The sequence below is a fragment of the Pelmatolapia mariae genome, linkage group LG3_W, assembly GCF_036321145.2.
Source record: "Pelmatolapia mariae isolate MD_Pm_ZW linkage group LG3_W, Pm_UMD_F_2, whole genome shotgun sequence".
Classification (NCBI taxonomy): Eukaryota; Metazoa; Chordata; class Actinopteri; order Cichliformes; family Cichlidae; genus Pelmatolapia; species Pelmatolapia mariae.
Window position 1 is genome coordinate 21,141,804 of NC_086229.1, and position 23,170 is coordinate 21,164,973.

General features: G+C 42.9%; 1 protein-coding gene and 1 long non-coding RNA gene across 2 annotated transcripts in view; one reads left to right on the top strand and one right to left on the bottom strand.

Annotated features, from left to right (window-relative positions):
- The window catches only part of LOC134621184 (uncharacterized), a 479,207-nt gene that overhangs the window by 329,689 nt on the left and 126,348 nt on the right, over positions 1 to 23,170 (bottom strand). The window lies entirely within an intron of this gene.
- On the top strand, positions 15,582 to 17,061 carry LOC134616277 (uncharacterized). Its single transcript, XR_010091433.1, has 4 exons — positions 15,582 to 15,684; positions 16,374 to 16,485; positions 16,797 to 16,885; positions 16,999 to 17,061. It is a non-coding gene; the product is annotated as an uncharacterized LOC134616277 (long non-coding RNA).

Sequence of the window (23,170 nt, forward strand, 5' to 3'; positions counted from 1 at the left end):
AAGATGAGGAGAAAGAAAAGCTGTGGATGACTAAAGGTCTGCAGAGGACACGCAGGAAGAAAAATCCACTTTAGAAGCAGTTTTTACTGCAGAGAAGCAGAGACAGTGAAGGCAGCAGGATCCCTCCTTCATCAATGTTCACAAATATCAGAGAAATGATCTGTGAAACTATGTGATCTGATTATTGATCAGTAGAAATGATTGGATGAACAGCAGTGTGGTTGGAGGAGAAATAGAACTACGACTGATGCGGTGATGGAGACGGTTGGAGAAATAAGAGAAGCCGTTGAAAATGATGAGTGTTGTTGTTTTTCTATTGATCTACAGAAAGCTTTGATCCCATCGATCACAGTCAGTTATTGATCACAGTGGAGAAGTGTGGGATCAGCTGTGTGGAAAACAGACAACAATGTGAGCAGATTAACGACACTGTGTCAGGATTTAGAGAGGTCACATGTGCTGGCCCGGGACCTCTGATTGGTCCACAGCTCTTTCTACTTTTTATTCATGATGTTTGTGATGTTGTTGGTTTGTTCACATGTGTTATTTCTGCAGATGATCCAAACTGATTTAGTTGTGTGATAAATTTACAGGATCTGTTGTTGCTGTTGAAGGAAGCTGGAAGTCCTTAAAATGTGTCTGATGTTAATAAACTGTCACTTAATATGAAGAAAACCACATTTATGATGTTTATACATCAAAAAGAAACTGAAGGAAAAATGTGAAACATTCAAACTGAAAGAGTTTATTTATTTTAGCTGCTGTGATTGATCACAGGTTACCATGGAAACATTAAAGTGGTTATTGAGTGAGTATAAAACAGAGGATGTATTAAACTATAAGGCCTGCAGATCATTTACTGCTCACTTCTACTTCCTCACATGTGTGACTGTGTGGAGCTGTGGGGACTTTACAACTACAAAAAGATCAATACAGGTTATTAACGAGGCCGGGTTCTCTGATCACAGCGATCCTCTGTTTCTAAAGTCCCACATGATCACATTTATGATGCGGTTTCTTTTCAAGTCATGCAAATAAAGATTAAAGTCTGCGTGTCTCCAGACTGTGTCCACAGTGTTTCAGTGCAGCAGAGTAAATCTGATTCACTGACAGCTTTTTGTCCTTCACTGAACAAAAAGCTCCAACAGAGATGAAATGATGATGTGTTTCTATTGTTGCTTCATGATGGAATAAAGCTGACATCAATACAAAAATGGGACTTTTGGTCGTCAGTGATATTTGTGAGGGTCACATGTGTGAATGTTGTTGTTGTTTGGAGGCTCGGGCAGCTTTCCAAGCTCCTCAGGCTAATATGGGCTGTAGTTTTTCTTCCATTTCTTCATTCTCTGCTGTCATCATCAGACGGATCAAACTCTCACCTGGCCTCTGCATGCCTCTGCCCTTTCACTGTCTCCCTTTTCCGTTCTGACTGAATACCAAACGTGTCCTGCTATCACAGGGCTGCCCGACACTCACGCCGATGCTTTGGGCGTCTGTTCCTCAGACCAGCAGGCTGGCCTCTAGACCTAGTCGGGATCTTCCAGACCCTTCTTCAGTTTCTCACCCTTCTCTGTGCTCACGCTTGCTGTGCCTTACCTGTGCCATGCATCACCTTTAACACTCATGTTCTTTTCCCTGTAGACCAGAACTCTGCTGTGGTGACATCACTTTCTTTCTTTGGGGTCCTGCTCTAATCCTCGTCACAGCTGGGTTCAGTTCTGCTGAGACGGGCCATCGGAGTCTAACCACCAAACATCTGTCCGACCGGTGGCACTGATGTCACATCTTATGAAGATTCTAGAGCGGCTCTTCCTCAACCTCCTCCGACCACAGGTACAACATGCCCAGGACCCACTACAGTTCGCATACAAGGCGGGTGTCGGAGTGGAGGATGCCATCCTGTACCTCCTGCATAGAGCCCACTCACGCCTGGACGGGGGTAAAGGCACGGTCAGGATCCTGTTTCTTGACTTTTCCAGTGCCTTTAATACCATCCGGCCCTGTATGCTCCAGGAAAAACTGAACAGGATGCAGGTGGACCCCTGCCTGGTTGCTTGGATCTCCGACTACCTCACTGACAGACCACAGTACGTCAGGCTGAAGGACATCATGTCTGACACTGTGGTCAGCAGCACAGGAGCACCACAGGGAACTGTGCTGTCTCCTCTTCTCTTCACCCTGTACACCTCTGACTTCTGCTACAACTCTGAATTATGCCACATTCAGAAGTTTGCAAACGACACGGTCATCATGGGGTGTATCTGGGATGATCAGGAAGAGGAGTACAGGAGTCTGGTGAGGAACTTCGTCACATGGAGTCACACAAACCACCTGCAACTCAACACCTCAAAGACCAAGGAACTGGTTGTGGACTTCAGGAGGTCCAGAGAAGGTCCACTGCCGGTTCAGACGGCGGTGGAGGTGGTGGAGGTGGTCAACAAGTACAAGTACCTCGGGCTGTGGGTGGACAACAAACTGGACTGGTCATGCAACACAGAGCACCTGTATAAAAAAGCCCAAAGCCGACTGTACTTCCTCAGGAGGCTGAGGTCTTTTAACATCTGCAGGAAGCTCCTGAGGATGTTTTACCAGTCAGTGGTTGCTGGAGTACTGTTCTATGCTGTAGTGTGCTGGGGGAGCAGCACAGCAAAGAAGGACTCATCCAGGCTGGAGAAACTGATCAGGAAGGCTGGCTCTGTGGTCGACATGAAGCTGGACACTCTGGTGTCAGTGGCAGAGAAAAGGACACTAAAAAAACTGCTGGACATTATGGACAATGCTGGGCATCCTCTGCACACGGCCATAAACAACCAGAAGAGTCTGTTCAGTGACAGGTTGCTTCTCCCAAAGACAAGAACCAACAGACTTAAAAACTCCTTTGTCCCACACGCCATCAGACTGTTTAACTCCTCTCTGGAGGGGAGAGGGAGGGGAAACAGGAGGACAAAGGAGGGGGGAAGAACTAAGCTGTAGTGCCTCTTCACTTCACTGTGCAATACTTTTTGTTAATAGTCAACGGTGCAATAGACTTCAATATTTGAAATGTGCAATTCCCTTGTATTCTTATTCCTATTTATTCTATTTATCCCCTTGGTATATTTTATTTATATATGTCTCTGTATTTATATATGTGTGTATATATAATATTCTGCTCACGCTCTGTAACTTCTGTCGGTGCTGTGCTTTTGGAAACCGAATTTCCCAGAGGAACCCACCCGAGGGATTAATAAAGTTTTATCTTATCTTATCTCTTATCTTATCTTATATTCTGCTCATCAATAACTCATCCTCATTCTTTCTATTGATCTGTCCTTACTGAAATGACTCCACCCTGATGACTCCACCTGTGGCTCAGCAGGTAGAGCAGGTCGTCTGCTGACTCCTCCCACTGGCATGTCAGTCTCGTACCAGAAAAAGCTTTGAAACCAAAACTTAAAAAATGTTGAGCAACAAGTGTCACAGCTTTTTGAATTCATCAACTTCTTTAAAACATTTGGGCAGCCGTCGAGCTTTAAGTTGCATTTAGTCGACACAAAGTTCCCACAGTGACAATCATGAGGTCGATGACCCCCTATGAGCAAACACTTAACTTAATCATTCAGACTTTTAAGTTGGTTTAACTGGTTTACTTCTCTTCATAATGTTTAATGAATCTTAATGTTACTGTTTAAGCTCCAGTTGGCACAGCTCTCTCTTCTTCTATTCACAATATGACCTCAGATTGTTCCAGTCACTGTTCTTCTCTCACAGTGAGTGAACCTGACATAGTGTTACAGTGTGGTCGCCCCACAAACTGAACACACACACACACATACACACACGTGATGGCAGTGAACATTTCTGAATCCCGACCATAAGACAACAATAAAGTAAACACAGTGATGACATCAGCAGGTCCACACAGACTGACGTGTCCTGTACATGTTCCAGATTTGATACTGATCACTGATGTTTAATGACTCACGTGACGCTCTGACAGGAACAAAGAATGTAGAAATGTTAACCTTAATGAAACCTGAGAAACAGTGAATCCACTGATGACTGACACAGAGTGGGTGTTTTCAGTATGAGATGAGTCCAGCAGTACTGAGGGTCCACATACGGGAGAGGCTGTCCTTTAAGGAGGTTTGACATGTGACAAATGTGTCTTTATGGTTTATACTAAAGAACAAACTGCACTAACTCATAGATTTGACCTGAGGAAGAGTCGACTTTAACCCCAAACTTTATTAAACTAACCTAAATCTAGCCGAGTAGTTCTGCTGCCTGAACCTGACCAAAGTGTAACAGAAACACATTCAAATAATAAACTGACTCTGACTTCTGTGAGTGTTTGAAGAAAACGTCTGTGTTTCACAAAGCTGAGAGGTCAGCAGTCCCCCACAGGCTCTCTGTGATGGTCTGATCAGCTTCAGTCCGACACTAAGAGTCTGTTACTGGAGCTCTTTGGTTCTCAGCACGTTTCTCCCAGTCCAACAAACCTTTGTTGACGGCCTTAAATGCATCCCTGTAGCAGGGCAAGGGCGCCCACTGCTGGTGGACATCAGTGCTCACATAAAGACATTCAGCAGCTTCAGCAGCTTCAGTGAAGACTTATTTAAATGTGTGTGACATCAGACAGGACACAACCTGGAACACTGCTGCTGCATTCAGAGACCGTGGGAAACACAGGACTTTCTTTTAAATGTAATGTTTCACAAGACTGTATTTTAGATATGCTGAAAGTCCAGATTCCAAACAAGCTCATATAAAACACAAACACTAGCGCAGGACGCTGAGAAAAGTCCATTATAACTCATAAAAGGTTTAAAAATACAACTCACACAAGAAGGGCCACTTTGTCATGGTCCAGAGCAGGATAACTCCGTGTTTGTGTGTTTTTATAAGTTTGCTTCGTTTCAGGTAGTTTCTGGTTTATTTTGCTGCTTTCTAGTCTTTAGGTTTTGTTTCTGTGCCTCTCTTCTGTCCCTTGTGTTACGTCTCGCTCTTGTCTTTGATGTTTGTGTATTTCCTGTTTTACTTTGACAATCCCGTGTCCTGTGTTAGTGCATCCTGTTTTGCTTCCTCTCTGTCTTGTCATGTGTGATTAGTCCCAGCTGTGTGCTGTGCAACTCAACTTTACACTAATCTAGAGAAACACCAACGTACTAAGAAACACAAAGCTGTGACACTTTAAGCGTTCCAGCTCAACAGCAAACATAAAATCACAGTCTGCTGTTTGAAGGGCGGCAACAGTTGAGAGCGTTGCTGCCTGAATGACAAACACTGAGGTGAAAGAAGATGGCAGTCAGAAAGTAATGGCTATTGTTTGCAGCAAATGATTTTCTGAGTATTTTATTAGTAATACTTGGTGTTGTGAACGGTTTCCAGCTCTCTAATAATTTTCCTTACAATATTGTTCGATGTCAGTGGAGCTAAAAGTAGAAACATTCTTTGCTACTATTCAACATTCAGGGAACGAGTGAACATTTCCTCCAGAACTTCAACTCTTCTCCCACCTCCTCTCCATTGAAAAAAACATGGTAAACTTGTTGCTAACTTTAAGTTGCAGAATTTTACCTTTCTTATTTAGTTTTGACTGACAGTTTTATGAGTAATACATGCTTTGAATAATTCTTATATTTGTACAGTAGTACCTAATCACACTGGACAACACATGTTTGCATGGCAGTGTACGTTGTCACACAAACCTTGAGACCAACACACTTCAGACCCCCTGGCATGTCTGGTTGCTGGTGAAAAATGTGCATTCTCCAACCTGACTGCTGGCTGGTGAAGTTAGTCACAAAGAGGGTCGTCCACCAAAAACCTCCATGTGACTGCTTTGATGGACTGAAGGTTGTCCTGATTGGCTGTAGCTTGCATGGGAGACACCAACGTGCCTGTAAACACTCGCTGAGGATTAGCGAATCTGTGGAAAGTGCCTTTAGAGTAAAAGTTGAAGCTGAAGCACGTTGGTTGCAGAGGTAAAGCCCAGCTTTTACTTTGAAAGTGAAGCTCTATGTCTCTCGTTTGGATTGCACTTTCTCAAGTTGTTGATTTTGCAGGTAAACTTCTATGCAGACTGTGGGCAACTGCAGCAATCTGTTCTAGGCCCATGTGTCTGGGACATCACTAAAGCTGGATTTACATCTTTGTGTCCCTTCATGTACCTGTTAGATAAGACAAAGAAAAATGCCAGTTCAGCACCACAAACCTGTGGAGATGGATCGTCCTGCAGTCCTTTAATAAGACAGTAGAGTGTAACCTCTGTGCTGCTGAATGGCAGCTGGTTGAAACGTCAGCTTGAATAAGAAGAACAAATGTGAATTTGTTTACTTCATAAAGCTCTTTGTCTGATTTCTGTCTTTTCCTGGCAGAAGAGAAGTTAAGGACAAACAAAAAGCAGCAGCTTGAAAAAGCTTCACCTCCTTTAGAAGCTCTTCTACATATTTTTCTACATATGATGACAGCAGCTCTGAGGAGCCTTGTATAGGACCAGTACAGTAACAGGACCCTGACCAGTTCTTTTCATTTAGTCTTTAACTCTGGTTAGCAAACAGCTTGTAGGCATCTTATTGCAACCTTCTGCCAATAGCAACACATTACACACTGTATTAGCAAGTGCATGAAAAATACAAGTGAATGTTTTTTTAAAGAGAAAAACACTAAAATAATGTATAATTTCATGACTATTCAAAAATGCAAACAACATTTCAAGACACAGATTCAATATGGAAGGAAACAAAGGAAAGGAAACAAGGAAACAAATGCCATTAGGTGACAGGTTCAGGCTAAGGAGACTTTTAGATGTGTTCCTCTTGTTGTTGCTCTTTTTAGGAGATTAGATTAGATGTGAAAGTCAGTTTTTATTGTGACAGGAAGAGGCACCGATTGGCTAATAATCCTAATTATTACTGTTCTTTTGGTCTGTTTGCAGAAACATGGCAGACATGTTGCTGCCCTTGAGAGAACATCATTGAAGTGTAACACAGAAGACAACAGAGATATTTGTAATGTGAGAAACTGCAAGGACATGAGCCAAAATCCAATAAAGGGAGCATCACTCCCCGAGGTCTTTAATGTCTTCTCACATTTATGGAAATGTCCAAAGTGTTGCAGTCGTGCCTAAAAGTCTACAAAAGTGTAAAAGTGCCGTGAGCGGTCAGACATGAAACTTTGATGTTTGTCACTGGAGGAGGAAGTTTCCATGACTTTGATTTAAAATCTTAAAAAGATCAAAGAAGTGCTTCCTGTAAATCACAGCTGAACCTTTATGAGCCTGTAAGCTCTGCCAGTCAATTCCACAACGTTGAAGCTTTTCCAGCTCTTTAACTTGGCTGTAGGGAGCTCTGCCCGAAGTCTGAAGCCCAGGGTTTAGACATGACCCACACAGAGTAGAGACCAGTCAGGAATCATATTATAATATCCACTCTAGAGCGAACAAAGGCAGGTGTCTACTAACCAAAGAAATCTACAGACGGAGGTTAAGTGTGCATCATTTCTATACAGTCAAAGTCAATAGAAAATGATGTTAAAATGATGATGAAGTGAGTGAACCAGGCCACACAGAAATCTGATCCCAAACACTGATTCAGGTAGATTATAATAAACTGATAATACAGATATATTTCTCCTTCTAATCCACAAATAGAAAGTACTTCATGTGTTGGTCTGTGGGGCATCTCTGATCTCTAGTGTCAAACAAAACCCTCCATTTGAATTTCATTTTGAAGAAAAACACAAAGCTGTAGAGACACAAATCTGCTGAGTCGGCGGGTAATGAGGGAAGATTTTCTCCGTGTGAGCCGACGGGTTTGAACCCACCGTCGGGCCTTTCTGTGAGAAGTCTGCATGTTCTCCCCACGTCTGCGTGGATTATTTGCTGAGTCTAAATGTGCCAATGCTCGTCTGTCTCCATGTGTTAGGCCACCTGTGGATCACTTCCTAGTTAAAGGAAGACTCTTCTTAAATCTCTTGTTGTGAGAAGCAGCCCAGACCCACTGATGCACATGGGCACTCAGTCATGTATCAGAGTGGGTAATAAGGTGGAATAAGAAACCAGCAGTAAAACCCTGCATGAACAGACATCTGCTCCAAGGACAGAGACACGTTTTCAACAATGTATTAGCTGTTATTGGTTTTTGCATGCAGCTGCAACAGATGTTGTACAATGGTCATGATGGAACTGCAGCTGGACTTGACCCACTCAAGGTAACTGCAGAGAATCACTGGAGGAACTTCTTTCACAACCTTCTGCATTCAAGCAGATCCATCAAATATACAGGCTACTTTTTACCAGCATGTTATAGAATAACTGTGGTCGGCCTGAAAAATAACTCTGAACTCATTATTGATTTAAATGCAGACTCCCATTCTGCTTTTACAACATCTAATTATTGTCCACATGAACTGGACTGAATGTGATTGGTGTGAGTAGTTGGAACTGTGACATCAATGGTGTCTCTGCCTCCTCTCTTAAACACAATTAGTCTCTTTAATTCTGACTGAAACTGAAGTAAACACAACTACACATCTTTGTATAGAAAGCTCACACAGTCACTTTCACTTTAGAATGAAAGAGTAAACTGAATGAATGTGTCGGCTTTATAATGTGCATGTTTCTCACAGAGGGGACAAAAGCCACACAGGTCAGGTTTCACAGAGATACAGGATGGAGCTGAATCCCAAACTAGTTCAAAGCTCTGACATCAAGTTATGAAGAGCAACATGTTTCCTTGCTCCTCTGTCCCGGAGTGCAGTCTGTACCTCTATCCTGGAGGATCCTTGTGGCCTTTGGGACACACTCAGAATCCAGAATGACTCCACCTGAAATGAAGCTCAAAGGGAAAAAAGGCTTTGACTGAGCAGTTCAACTTCCAGTTATGCTGCTCTTTACAACACATTAGAAAAGTTCCCCTTTTTTCACTCTTCACACAAATATTTGAAATATGATTTGATAAAAACAGCCGTTGGTTTTTCAGAAGATGGATTTGTAATTAAAACTATTTAACAGTTTGAAAAGATTTTCATATTTCTAAATGACACAGCTGCTCTTAAAAACTGCATTTCTTCTATTAAAGATTCAGTTTTATTTACACAGCACCAAATCACAACAACGGTCGCCTCAAGCTGCTTTATATTGTAAGGTAGACCTACAATAATATATACATGAGCAGCACTTTGGCAACAGTGGGAAGGAAAAACTCCCTTTTAACAGGAGTTTGCAAAACTGCAAATCCTTTCATGAGTCTGCAGTTGTTCAGTTTGGATTTAATTCATGATTTGTTTTTATAAAATCAAATGTAAAGATGATGCCTGCTAATGGGCGAGGACGTGCTGTCTAGTGCAGCATTACTGTAGCTGCCTACATGCCTGGAAGCTCAGTTTACTGTCTGCCTTTAATCCACAGGAATCAAACGATTCCAGGGAGATGCTGATTTACAGATGAACACAAAGCTGCGTCCAATCTGCTGATGCTGATGTAAAACCACGTCAGGTGGAGTTTCATGTGTGAGTTCAGTGTGTGGGCTGATTATGGTCTGTGGGCTGGCACGGCTTGGATGAGGAGGGAGGACATAGAAGACAATTAGAGAAGAACATGGGGGGAGCGTCACGTTTAGTTCAAATAAACGGTTGAACATTGAGCAGCTGAACAATGAATCATTGATGTCACACATTTGTTACTGTGGTTGGAGCTGTTTGTTGCAGGCTAACAAATATTGCTGTAAATGCACTCGTGTCTTCAGCACTCGCAGAAAGAAGGTGTGCAGATTTAGCCGCAGGCAGCCATGACGTGATGTGCATCAGACAAACTGCAATGACAGCAAATCTTGAACTTCCACTAGAAAAGGTCTCTATAAGCTGCTGGGAGGAGTTTTACCAAATGAACTCAGCAGGATGTCTCATGACTGGAATCTGCTCCAAGGTTAATAAAGATCAACTCTTTGTTTTTGCTGTTTGTGTTTCTGTAAGTGGACGAGCTGTTTGGTTTGACACAGCAGGGCTGAGCAGAAGGATCATCTGTGTGGAAAGAACATCAACACAAATATCTGCAGTTCTAAGGGCTGAAAGAAGAAAAACAATCTTTACAATCACTGACATGAAATGAGTCCATTCAACAACTTTTTGAACTCGCTGTATCAAAGGACCAAGTTGTGCGATGAAAGGCCAGCAGTGCTGTGCACTACCAAGTAAATCCATGAGCAGTGTTGCTCATATCAATACTAACACTGCTCTGTGTCACTTCTAATGGCAGTATATGTATGTATATGTAGGGAGAGCAGTGTGTCAGCATTTATGAGATGAACCATCATCAATGTTCTGAACACATTTTAATGACACTAAATCACTGTGATGTTCACATTCTGCAATAATTAGTTAACACAATAAAAACACAGCTTTGAGCTTTTTTGGACACCTTGAATATAAATGTGCGTCTCAGTAAAACACAATGTGCTGCAGGCTACAAATAAAATAGGTGTGATAGTCACACCAAAAGCTTCAGACAGTTTTCATTGTGCATGTTTGACCTACTTTGTTTTCCCCAAAATATTGATGTAACACAGTCCAGTGTCTGTATAATGAACTTAGAGCATAGAAACAAAGTGTCAGTCCCATCACACTAGTATTGATCCGACACCAATACCAGCGTTGGTATCGATTGGCCACCTTTAAGGTCCAATTCATGCCTTTATTGAACAACTAATTCCTGCCTGTTCAAATGAAGTTCCTGCAGAAGCTTTAAAAGGAGCAACATTTCAGTCTGTCACACTAACACATGCTGGAGCAGCTGTTCATATTTAACATGCACATATTGTTCACAAGCAAACAAAGCGCTGCAGTTCTCCCTCTCTGTGAAGCAGCACAGTTACATGGAAAAGATAAAGCCTACAGTGGACAAGCTGCTGATCTCAGATCTGTAGCTGATGACAGAGAGCACATGTGGCTGTGCATTTATTAACACTGGGAACTGTGGGAACCAGTAGAAGAAGAAGGCTGCTTGATGATATTAAGGTAAGTGTGGAAACTTCTTCACACTGAGCATTTAAAGCCTGCTGGCTGCTCATGTTGTGAGTGTGTGTGTCCTCACTCATCAGGAGTGTGTGAAGCTTTCATGTGCATCCATCTTTTCCTGCATCAGTGTGTGTGTCCTCTATGAAAAGCTTGAGAGCTCCTCAGACCGTGCACACACACACATGAAGACCAGGCTGTGTCACAAAGTTTACACGTTTGATCCGACTGTGTGAAGAACACAACATGTGAAGCTTCAGCTTCTCTCTGTGTTTAAACACACTCACAGGCAGCCATGTGACTACCAAGCTTCAGCCAATCAGAACAAACTGGAGCAAAGTTCAACATGTTAGAAGTTAGTTTGTGCCCAGTGTGCATGTTTCATGAGTGCTGTGATAACTCTGTGTGTGCGTTTATTGAAATGGCTTTAAGATGCTTTGTTTCACTTTATTGGCAGCAGTGTTGTGACTGCACGAGCTGTGACTGAAAGAATCAGGCTGAAGGTACGAACGCCATCCGTGAGCTTCCTCTGAAGGGCGTCTGGGTGAGGCGTCCGGCTGGGAGGAGACCCCGGGGCGGACCCAGGACACGTTGGAGAGATTCAGTCTGTCGACTCATCGGGGAACGCCTCAGCGTCCCAGAAGAGCTGGAGGACGTGGAAAGAGGTGTGAGCGTGTGCGCTGAGACCGCCGCCCCCGTGAGCCCGACCGGGACGAGCAGGTGTATGAAGAGGGCGGGGCTTAGTGAGGCTCTCTGAGTGGATATGATTGGTGTTTTACAGCCACAGCACCCTGAGCAGCCCCGATCTGACATCATCTCTGAAAATCAATCAATAATCAATCAGCGAGTTTGTTTGATTTTGACTGTGAACTTTGTTTCAAAGATGGAGGCCACGCTGCTCTCAGAGGACTGTGTGTGGTTGTGGTAAACGTGTGAGCTGCTGCTGGTTCTTCCTCACATGTTTGACATGTTTCCACCTTTTTCACAGATGTAAACGGCTCCAAAAGGCTCGAGTGGTTCTGGATTTGACAGCACGAGGACTTTATGTCTGCTTCCAAACAGAAATGAATGGTGGCAGCAGGATTTCTGTCTCTACTTGGAGTTTGATTTTGGCTGTTTGCTTTGTGTTATGGTTTCTTTCAGTCCATGTCACAGATCCAGACACTGCACATCCCGCTGACTTCACTGAGCTACATGAGTTTGCTTATTTTACTTTTGTTATAGAACATTTTTGCTCAGCTCTCATATCTGGCCTCCTCCCTTTGGTCCTTCCCATGAGCTGTCAGATATCAGGATTTTTCTATAAAACCAATTCCTGTAGAAATGACATCATTACTGTGGGAATATTGTCAAATATTCCAGCACGACTGGATTCACAGAGGAACACAAGAGGAACTTTGTTTGCTGTGAACTCACCAGAACAGGAAACTGATGACATCCATGAGCTGCTGTAATCCTGAGAGCTGATTTCAAAAAGCGTGAAACGTCCCTGACGCTCAGACCTGACGGGTCTGTGGACTGTTTGAAGGAAGCGTGGACTGTGATGTTCTCCTCACTGAAGCAGATTCAAACTCATATGGACACAGAACACAACCATGATGTCAGCGTGACCCAGGTCTCATTGCTGAGTGACATTTCCTACTGTTTAATGGTCAGTGAACACGCCACGGTGACGTTGATGTGGGCGTGGCAGCCACACACTGCAGCTGTGGATTTTCCTCTGTGGGCTGGAACTTTGTTTCAAAGTAGTTATGATGAGTTTATAAAAATGTGTGTGAGTGAAACTGATGAGTGTAATGTGCTGTCAGAGTGAGGAGTCACTTTGAAGCTGTGTCCAGGAGTTATTGTGATCACACAAACTCCTCTGGTGAGTTGGTCTGATGCACATTCATGGTTAGTGCTGCCCTGTTATACCTCAGTAACACAACTGCTGTGATGTTCACTGTCAGCCATCCTGTAACGTATGAGTGAGATTATTAGTAGATTATTAGCTCTCTGCCAGCAGATTAGAGGCTAAGCAGGCCTGAGCACTACAGCTGGCTGTGAGTACAGATGTGTAACAGCTGCATGAACACTTAAACATCATCAGATATTTGAAACCAACCGTTTCTGCCACAACAGAAAAATACATTTTCTTTGCTGGATTTGATTTGTTTCTAAATCTATGTCAGCTCCAGATATCAGTGATCGGTCTCATTGATTACTGATAATCGTCCACATCAGTCCGTCTTTATTTTTAAGGATGCTGATATTATGATAAAGAAGCTCAAAGACTTCCTGACACACAGAGGCAGCTGTCACAGCTGTTTGAAAACCTGAGTTTGTGGAAGAACTTTGCAGAAACAAAAACACAGCTCAGTCTTGGATTCAGATTTTGACTTCAAAGCGACACTTTAATCGGGAAGTTGAAATGAGACGTGTTTAATAAACTGGCACATTTCTTTCTCCTGTTTTTACAAAGCTCTCATTTTGCTGACGTCATCAAAGAAAACACACCTTTCACTTCCCCCGACAGTTTTTGGGCTCTGACTATTTCCTGGATTCTTTTCATGGACTTAAAGTGGCCACGTTGTGTAACACGGATCCTTTCAGCTCCTTCTGGAGATGATTCCAGGAAAAAGATGGAGCTCATTGAAAAGACTCTGAGCACAAACATTAAAATCCTGTGAGAGCGAAGCCTGAACTGATTCTGCTTTTTCCTCATGAATGTTCACAGATAAGAGGAGAGATTCAGAGAGGAACCAACCAATGTGAAAGTGAGAGACAGACGGAGACAGCAAGGAAGGAAAGTGAAAGGTTTCCAGGATCAGACGAGTTCAGGTGGATTCATAAAGAGAGATCAGCAATAAAAGGAATGAAGTGTTTCCTCAGCTGGAGGCAGAACCAGCAGCTGGACTGTTTCCCCACAGCTGGACTCACAGGTGAGACACCTGCAGCTTTACTGACACCCAGTGGACGCAGCAGGAAACTGCAGCAGCTCACACAGTAATTCAAGTGTTTATTCAGGGCTGCTGTGGCTCATTAAAAACTCCCCAGATAGCAAGACGACATTGAATCTATGTTGATTTTTCATCCGAACCGTCGTATATGGTCGGGGTTGAAATGCCAATGTTGTAACAACATTGAAATACTGTGGTAAACCGACGGTCTTACTATAGAGACGTTGTAACAATGTTGATTCACCGTTGTTTTTTTTGTCATTGATATTTGATCTATTTATAGTCGACCAGGTGACAACAACAACGTCGAGAAAACGTCTATTTATAGTTGACGATCATTCGGCTCCGGTCACCATCAAAAACCATCGATTTGTAGTTGAGCATTAAATTGCATTGCAACTGATCGGGTATAAAGTACCAGAGAAAGTAGATTTATTGTTCATTTGTTATCAATGACTTGGTCTAGTTCACCAGCTTTAAAAAATCGTGTCTACGTGCAAATTATGTATAGTTGACCGGGAAATTAAAGCAGCGATCACTTGGACTATTCCGCAGCACCCCTCTCACATTGGTACATCCCCCCAATTAAGAGATTGAAAATGTGACGTCATTCAGGGGTAAAACCGCAAAGGATTCTGGGAGGTGGTGGAAAGAGGTACTAGCGGGCACTGGCTTTCAATAGAAATCAGTTAAACAGCGATAAAAAAGAAACATAAAATGGCAAGAAGCTGTTGTATTATTAACTGCACAAGCCGGGCGAACGACAGCCACGTGAAGTCGACGGGAAATGCGTTTGGTTTTTATCGGATTCCGGCGTGAAAGAGAAATTGTCCAAGCCATGTCTCCGAAGTCACGAAGAGGCGACGGATGGCCTGGATTGCCGCTATCCTAATAACTAATATAACGTTCGAAAACACTCCACCTCACATGTTAGTCTGCTCCAAGCATTTCCACAAAGGTAAGTGTTTTGTGGTAGTTAATACGTCTTAATTGGCGCTGAACAGAAATCATCGCGCTATGCTGCTGTGTGTAATGTTTGCTGTATTTTGTAGGCAAACCAGCCTACGAAATGCTGGAATGCGATCCAGAGTGTTCATATAATATAATATATTATATATAATAATTGCCACGTTTATGCAGACGATTTGTGAGACTGGTAAACTTACCTTTGTTCGTACGATGGTCTTGTGTTCTACACGGTGCATTTCAAGGTCCTGCACCCATCCGTCGGTAAACTGTACCCGGGCTTGTTGCAATGACCTGAAGTTACTAAAAACTTCATGAGTGTATGCACTCACTCCAAGAATAATTATAAATCTGAGCGTGGTGAAAGTTGGCCAGTACGCTGACGTCTTTTATCCACTCTGTGTGCTCCTAAGGGTCTGACCCTTTCACTCCTTTGATATTTTCCTCGTAGCTTTTCTTTGCCTTTTCGTCGAGTCTGTCTCTGTACGGACCGGCGTTGTTGTCCTTCATTTGTACATTCTTTTTTTGGTGAGGAAAGAAAAAGCAAGAAGGTATTGGAACCGGAGAATAAACGTTTTGCGGTGCTGCAAATGCTTGCATTTAATGCGGTACTTCGAATGTCTTTCCATCACCTCCCGGCATGCAACGCGCGAAAGTCACGTGGTCTGTCAATCTCTATTCATTGTCTTCTACAGTAGAGCGGGACATTTGATTTACTCTCAGCGGAATTGACCGGAGAAGGCATCAGTTCATGCACTGCACTGGCCTGCACCACGATTAGTATAAGGTAAGAATGAATGATTTTTTTTCCCTACTCATTATTTCCATGTTTGCATTTGAATAACAGTAAAAAACTCGTTAATGTTGTACATTAACGAGTTTTTTACTGTTATTTACGTTGCTCCCACAAAATGTGGGAGCCCGAAATTGTGTCTACTTCTTACAATCCGGCAACAAATAAATTGCACTGCGAACAAAGTCTATCAACAAAGAAAACATTTTCGTTTCATAATTTCTTTGTTATATTCCCTTACAAAGCTAGCTTTAACGCTTCGAGGTTTCCTTTCTTCTTGCCGTCGCTTCGGCGCTTGACCCAGACTTTCGCTCTGTAGTTGCTTAGTACTACAAAAAATTCTAAATCTGTGATATATGATTGATAAACGTAAAGTTAACTGTATAAACGTGTTCAATGACTTTGTTACTTTTGATGATTGGAGAGCACTCGCTTCAATTCGCACACGAAAACTTTAGACTCAGTTTGAATGCTCACGCAGCATGCCCATGTGACTGTACGTTGTACGCGCACCTAACTTTACGTTGCACGCGTACATGACTTTCCGTTTGTGCCTTAAATAATGAATAAGGCTACGTCCACACGTACCAGCGTATTTTTGAAACCGCTGATTTTTCTATGCGTTTGCACCTTTTGTCCACACGTAATGTATGTCTGGCCGTACATTGTGTTTGTATTTCCAGGCGCATTTCACGAAGCAGAACGCAGTCTTCAGAGATATCCACGTGAACGCTGTGATACGTCTGACCTTCAGTCCGAAGCTGAAACTCAGACCAGTCTTAAAAGAAAGCACAAGTAAAACTTTTTTATTCACAAACATATCTTTGATTGTTAAGAATTTATGATCTTGTCTTTTATACATATCTGTGGTGCTTGCATACTGCAATATCACCACATAATATAGTCCAAAAAGTGGAAGTTTGTAAACTTTTTAAAAATGCAAAGCCGTGTACACTTGTGCACTTCAAAAATTCATTGTATACTGCACCTTCTTGCACGTCTCTGTTTCCTGTGTGTGTTGTTAGAAATCAAACTAACTTTAGGAAACAATATGCCAAAAGCATATTTACAATTACTTAAGACCGTTTTTAATTTCTTTTCTTTAGACCAAATCCCCTGTACACATATACGGACTCAGAGGATGAGCAGCCTACAAAAAAACGGTTTCCCCAGGCCCCTCGAGTGAAAATACCAGGTAATAAAATACTGTCTAGTGTCTGTGTACATATCTGTGTCTGACACGAGGAAACTTTTTTGACAAGTTGTCTGTATTCTTAAATACTTAAAAAATTATCTTTTTCTAAACAGCCCTCACCACTCCGCAGTCTGCCCCCCAGCCCACTGATAGCAACCATCATAATGCCCCACCCACCTCCCGGCACCTTTCGCCACTCCGGCACAAACCAACACAGCTTTGCGATCTCGCCAGCATGCAGAGTCTGATGTCTTCCCTATAGATTGTATGCTTTTTAAAAAGCTTTAAAGCTGCATCACAATGTCATTGTACTCTTATCTAAAAAAAACAAAACAATTTATACTCCTGAATGTCATCTTGTTGTGATTTTTTTTTCTGTAGATTCCAGAGACTCTGTGAGGCCACTATTACAAGGCAAGTTTGAAAATCTTGGAATTTCACAGTTTACATGGTATAACAAATATATGTGACAGGCAAAAACTAGTAAACACTTTTAGCAGTTACAAGAACTAACAAATGAATATCCAACAAAAGGGAATAGAAATACATTGTACTGCCAATACTTTGGTTTATTCTTTGTATGACTTGAAAATCAGGCTTTAGGGAAAACTAAATGACATGTTTCTATCATCAATTACATGAAGTAAACACACAAGCACTTGCATACACATTTAAGACATGAGACGCGCTAATTCCATCTCATAAAATGTGTCTATAGGTGAGACGCTTTGCATTGATTGGTGCTGCTGAACCACACTGGAGGTGCGAGTCCGCCGTGTAATGGTTTATGCCATTACAAAGGAGCTGGCCTCTGTACTCAACTGGGCAGGGGAAAAAAAACCAAGGACCAGACAAAGCAAAAAAGGGCATTTAAAGAGACAGCGCTGTGCAGATGCATATTTGGTAAGTTTGAACATTTATTGTAGTTTTATGAGCCTAAAGTGAAAAATAAAGGGATCAATTGATGTGCTGGGTGCGTTTCACATTTCCTATGTCTGTTTTTTGCTATATTACTTTGTCTTTCTTAATAACAAGACTTTCATGTCCGGTTAATCTGGAGATGGAGTCTTTGGTCTTCGGCTTGTTTTGTCCTCGGGCCTGAGGGCCCTATGTTTTCTTTTTCTTTTTTTTAAAGGATACACGGCACACCATGCTAAGACATATCACATTTTCAGCTTATAGCTCTTTGGGAATCAAATGCAGCAGTTTGCTGATTTCCGCCTGGTGACTTTCATGTTTATCAGCCTAGGAGTTTACATACTTTCTCACTGCTGAAGACAATTAACAAGAGCGTATTCATGTGCTCTAATTCCCTTTTTTTGTCTTTGTTTGTTTGTGTGTGTGTCTATTTTTGTCCTAGATGGCCTGGCGCAGCAGGTAGGGGCGAACTCTATGTCTGAGTTGGTCTTTGCTCAAGCAGTCCAGAAATGGCTCAGATATGATCCAGATCGTACGGGTGGCACGCAGGACGCACATCATCCATCCCCATCCCGGAGTAAATAATAAAAAGTGACGTGAAACATAGAAATGTAAATAGGAAACTTTGTCTTTTAATAAAGTATTTTGCAAATGATACATGTCTATTGACCTTTTTTGTTATTTTGTTTTTTTCAATAAAAAGCAACTGTGCGAAAGAGGTGGAAAATCAATACCATAGCTCAACAGTGTTTCAATATCAGAATCTGACATTGTTTCAATGTCAACAGTGTTAGAAAATATAACGTCGAATCAATGTCAGGTTTCAACATTGATTCAACATCAAAACCTGACGTTGTTTCAATGTTAAAAATGGGTGCAAGAGTGACGTTGGGTCAACGTCACACTTCAACGTTGATTCAATGACGTCGCCTGATATTGACTCAACATTGTTTCAATGTTTCCTTGCTATCTGGGTCTGAAATTCAAATAAATGAAGGTCTTCAAATGTCTCATATTTCCCCAAAATCATTAAATGGAAGTTTTTTCAGACTGGAAGGAAAAATGAAGCCAAGAAGAATTTTTCAGTCAGTTTTAAAGTTTCACTCGCTCAGCGTCTCTCCTCTTATCACCGCTGATCAGACACATTTATTTATTTGAAGATGCAGTTAGCGGCTGACACGCTGATGATGCTCAGTAGATCTGATCTTTGTATCTGGATTTATTTGACAGGGACAGTGTTCATGTTCATGGACATCAGGATAAAAACAGAAGATGGAAACCTGCCAGATTTGAGCTAAACTGCTCATTTCCATGTGTAGTCCCTGGGCAGGTCACATGACTCTATCCAACATACAAAGACACACAGACACACAAGAAAAGCCAGAGAAACAAAGACAAATCCAAACAATCCATCATACTGAGTTAAAGTGATCACAGGTCTGCTTTGTTGGAGATGAGCCTTCAAAGTGGAACATGTGGACTGTTCCTTTATTACTACCACTGAAGGCCACGCCCCTCTGGTCATGTGATCATGTGGTTTGTAGGAACGCTCCTCTTCCTCAGAGGATCCACCTATGCTTCCTCTCCTCACTCCTCCACCTGTTACAGTGAGGGAACGTCCTCCATGATGGAGGAGCTGCTGGAAAGTGCTGAGAGTTTCCTCCAGAGTGAGACCTCTGTCACAGTTCAGAGGATCTACGGCAGCAGAGACCTTCATGGACACTAAAAGTCTCAAACACACAACAACAACATCACACTGACTCCACTCTGACATCACTGATCAATAATCAAAGAACACACAGATCAAACTGATTGATCAGCCATCAGAGGAGTCGGATCAATGGAGCTGCTTCTGTTCCTGATGTCCCCTGTTTGATCCTGGACCTGAACTCTCCCTGCAGAGGAGACACAAGACAGTCAGACACACACACACACACACACACACACACACACACACACACACACGCACAGAAACAAACCTTTGACTGTGAGCTGCACTGTTTTCCTTCTAATCACAAGCCGATTCATCACAACGTCACATCTGTACTCTCCACTGTCTCTCTCTGTGGGCTGTTTCAGGGTCAGACTGAGGTCTCCAGTTTTCAGCAGGTCTTCATTCATCTTCGTTCGGTCTCTGTAAACCTGGTGCTGACTGTGAGGCTGGTCAGAGCCGTTCTTATACAGGTGGACCATCAGTGATGGTTCAGGTTCGATGCGTCTCCACCTCACTGTAGCATCTTCCGGCAGGTTTTGTGTGGTGTTGAAGGGCAGCTGGACAGACTCCGCCCCCTCCTCCACCTCCACCTGACAGACTGAGAGGACAACAAACACAACATGAGCTGTACAAAGTGTGATTGGTGTTGACAGAGCAGCATCATGTGACTCTTGTTCTGCACTAAATGAAGCGATGGAGTGGCGCCTCCTTCAGGCAGAGAAACAGCTCATGGAGAGAAATAATTATTAGAGCAAAAACAAGAGTGGAGCTGCAAATAAGGCCGAGAGGAACGCTGCAGAAAACTGTTCATGTGTGAATTCATCACTTCATAGATTTATTTGAGCACTAAAATCAGAGCTGCTTCTATTTCTAATATGACAGCTGTACATTAGAGCTGGAACACTTTAAATGTGAGCCATAAAAACATGATACTCTACAAGTGCATTCAGCTCTGACACTGTCACATCATGAAGGAGACGTGGAAATCACTTTGTTACACAAATCAAAGTCAAATCAATTCTATTGATGGAATATTGTGTGATCAATAGACTGATCAGTTTCTAATCTGTCATCTATCTGAGTAGACTCTGTCAGAGCAGCCAATCAGAGGAAAGCAGCAGATGAGGGAGTGTGAGGCAGAGAGTGATGGAGCAACCAGAATAATCCACAGTAAGCTCAGGTTTCACTGATGAGTTTCTCTGTGGAAACAGTTCAGATCAATGAGAGGAGGCTGAAGGAGGATCAATATGTTTGTGATATCAGGGAGAACTCTGCTGATAGAAGCTGCTGGGACTGTGTGAGGTCCTGAGGACTGAGACTCAGGTGGAGCTCAGGATTGATCAGAGGAGAGCTGCATGATTACAAAGTGAACTGTGAGGATCAGCTGACTGTACATGAACATGATTTAGCATCAGATCTGATCAGTTACACACTCTGATAACATCTCCCCCTCTCTGTGCAAATACATGAACACTGCTAGAAGCAACAATCACAACCACATCAGGATCAATCACATTTTGATTGCTTTTTGTGTTCCATTGAGAACAATCTGCAGTAAAGTGTGCGTCACAGACCTGATTTATTTCAACACTTTACTCCAAACTTTGAAAGTGAAACTCCTACAAACACATATGAAATAATCCAGCCACAGAAACTGTCCACAGCTTTCAGTCTCCACATTTACTGTGAAGCTCTGCAGGAAACCCTGACAGCAGCTTTTTAGCTCCAAAGCAGGTTTAGCTCTGGTGCAGAGTGTTAGTGACTCTGCCCGTGGACACAGTTATTTCTGCAGGTGACCTTGTTACAGGTGGATTTGGAGGAGATTCCCTTTCAGAGCACTCAAAGCTTTGTGGCAGGGAGTTTACTGCAGACTGCAGCATGTTTAATACCAAGCATGATGTGAGCCTGATGTGGCTGATAGCTGCTTCTAGCAGTCTTCATGTATGTGGAATGAGAGGGGAGATGTTATCAGGACCAGTTGCTGATTGGACGTCTCAAAGCTGTGAGCGCAGTGCTGAAACTTTGGCTCTGTCCTGTAGCTCTTCACTCAGTCCTCACCCTGAGTGTTTAGAGCCCAGCCCCACATATTCCTGCTCCTCAGGAATTCTGGGATTTGGAGGAAACACGGCTAAACTGACCTGAAGCTAACACGGAGGTCAAGGGGGAGGAGCCACAATACAAGCTGCATCCAGCCAATGGGTGCACTGTTGACCCTGAGGGTCACATGTTTAGTCCCATTTGTAGAAATGTGTCCATAATGAAGACAAATGCAGTCACACAGCTCTGCAACAGCACAAATCACTTTGATGGAGTTTGTTTGTGCTGCTCTCAGATCTGTACAACACTGACATGTGTGTCAACATGCTGCAGACTCACAAAGATGTGCCGTGTTAGCTTCATGTGTCCATCTGACACTATATTATAGTGACTTGAAGAAATCCCTGCAGCATCACATGCAGAACAAACAGAGGCCACGTGTGGCACAGTTCCTGTAACGGGATGAATCCGTGGATGTGTCGGGATCTGACGCTGAATCATGTTGCTGTTCTTTTCCACATGGTACAGGTCAGCTGTTCCACACAGATTTCAGCTTTCTAGAAGAGTTAGTCTGGAATAAAGCAGCTCTCCTCTGGACCAATCCTGCCTCCAGCTGAGCCGTCACACACACACACTCACACACAGTCCCAGCAGTTTGTAGCACAGCAGTGATCCTTCTATCAGAAACATGCTGCTTCTCCTTCATCCTCCTCTCATTGATCTGAATCAGCTGTTTTCACAGAGAAACGCTGCACAAATCCTTCACTCCACTATTTCTGTCAGCAGATGACTCGCTCTATCATGGCTGCTGCTCCTTTTTCACTCATTTGTGCTTTGAATCAAATCTGTTTCTCATCATCACCATGAACAGGCTGCTCATCAATCAGCACATTAGCTGTAGATCAGCTGCACACTGATGAAGATGCTCAGACAGACGGGCACACAGAGGACTTTATGATCTGTTCTTACATTCAGTCCAACATGGATCATTTCAGAGTCCAATCATCTCTGGAAACTTGTGCTTACATGGCACACGGTGCGCTGGGCTCCTTCAACAAATAGCACTACACCTCTGGTTGTCAGCTTCATCTCTCCATCGCTCTCCCCGTGGCTACAGTACAAGTGAGCTGACACATCCATCAGTGGAGACTGTGGGCCAGTAAGGAGCAGCAGCTGCCTGCAACATGGGCTTTACATTGAAAACAGCCACAAGTCTGGGCCTAACCACGCCTTTGGACTTCTTCTTCATTTCCATGAGATTTACATTTCAGGGAGTTCCCCTGGAAAAAGAGCCATTTTGAAAGCTGTTTGCTGACTTCATCAATAATCTGCTTCAATCATCCAGATGAGAATCCTGAGAATGGAGCAGCCCTGATAGCAGCTCATAGGATCACAGTGTTTTTCATTCAGCTGATTGATTTCACAGGTTAGGAGGTGAACAATCTAACTGTGCTCCTCCTTCCACCTTTGGACCACTCATTTAGTGACAGCCAGGATTTGACAATCAGCTGTGACACAGGAAAACATGAGGTGGGAAACTCTGGAGAAGATTTGCTTTTCTCTACAGGGGAGGCTCGCACATCTAATCTGCTCACAATCACTCAACTCACTTCAAC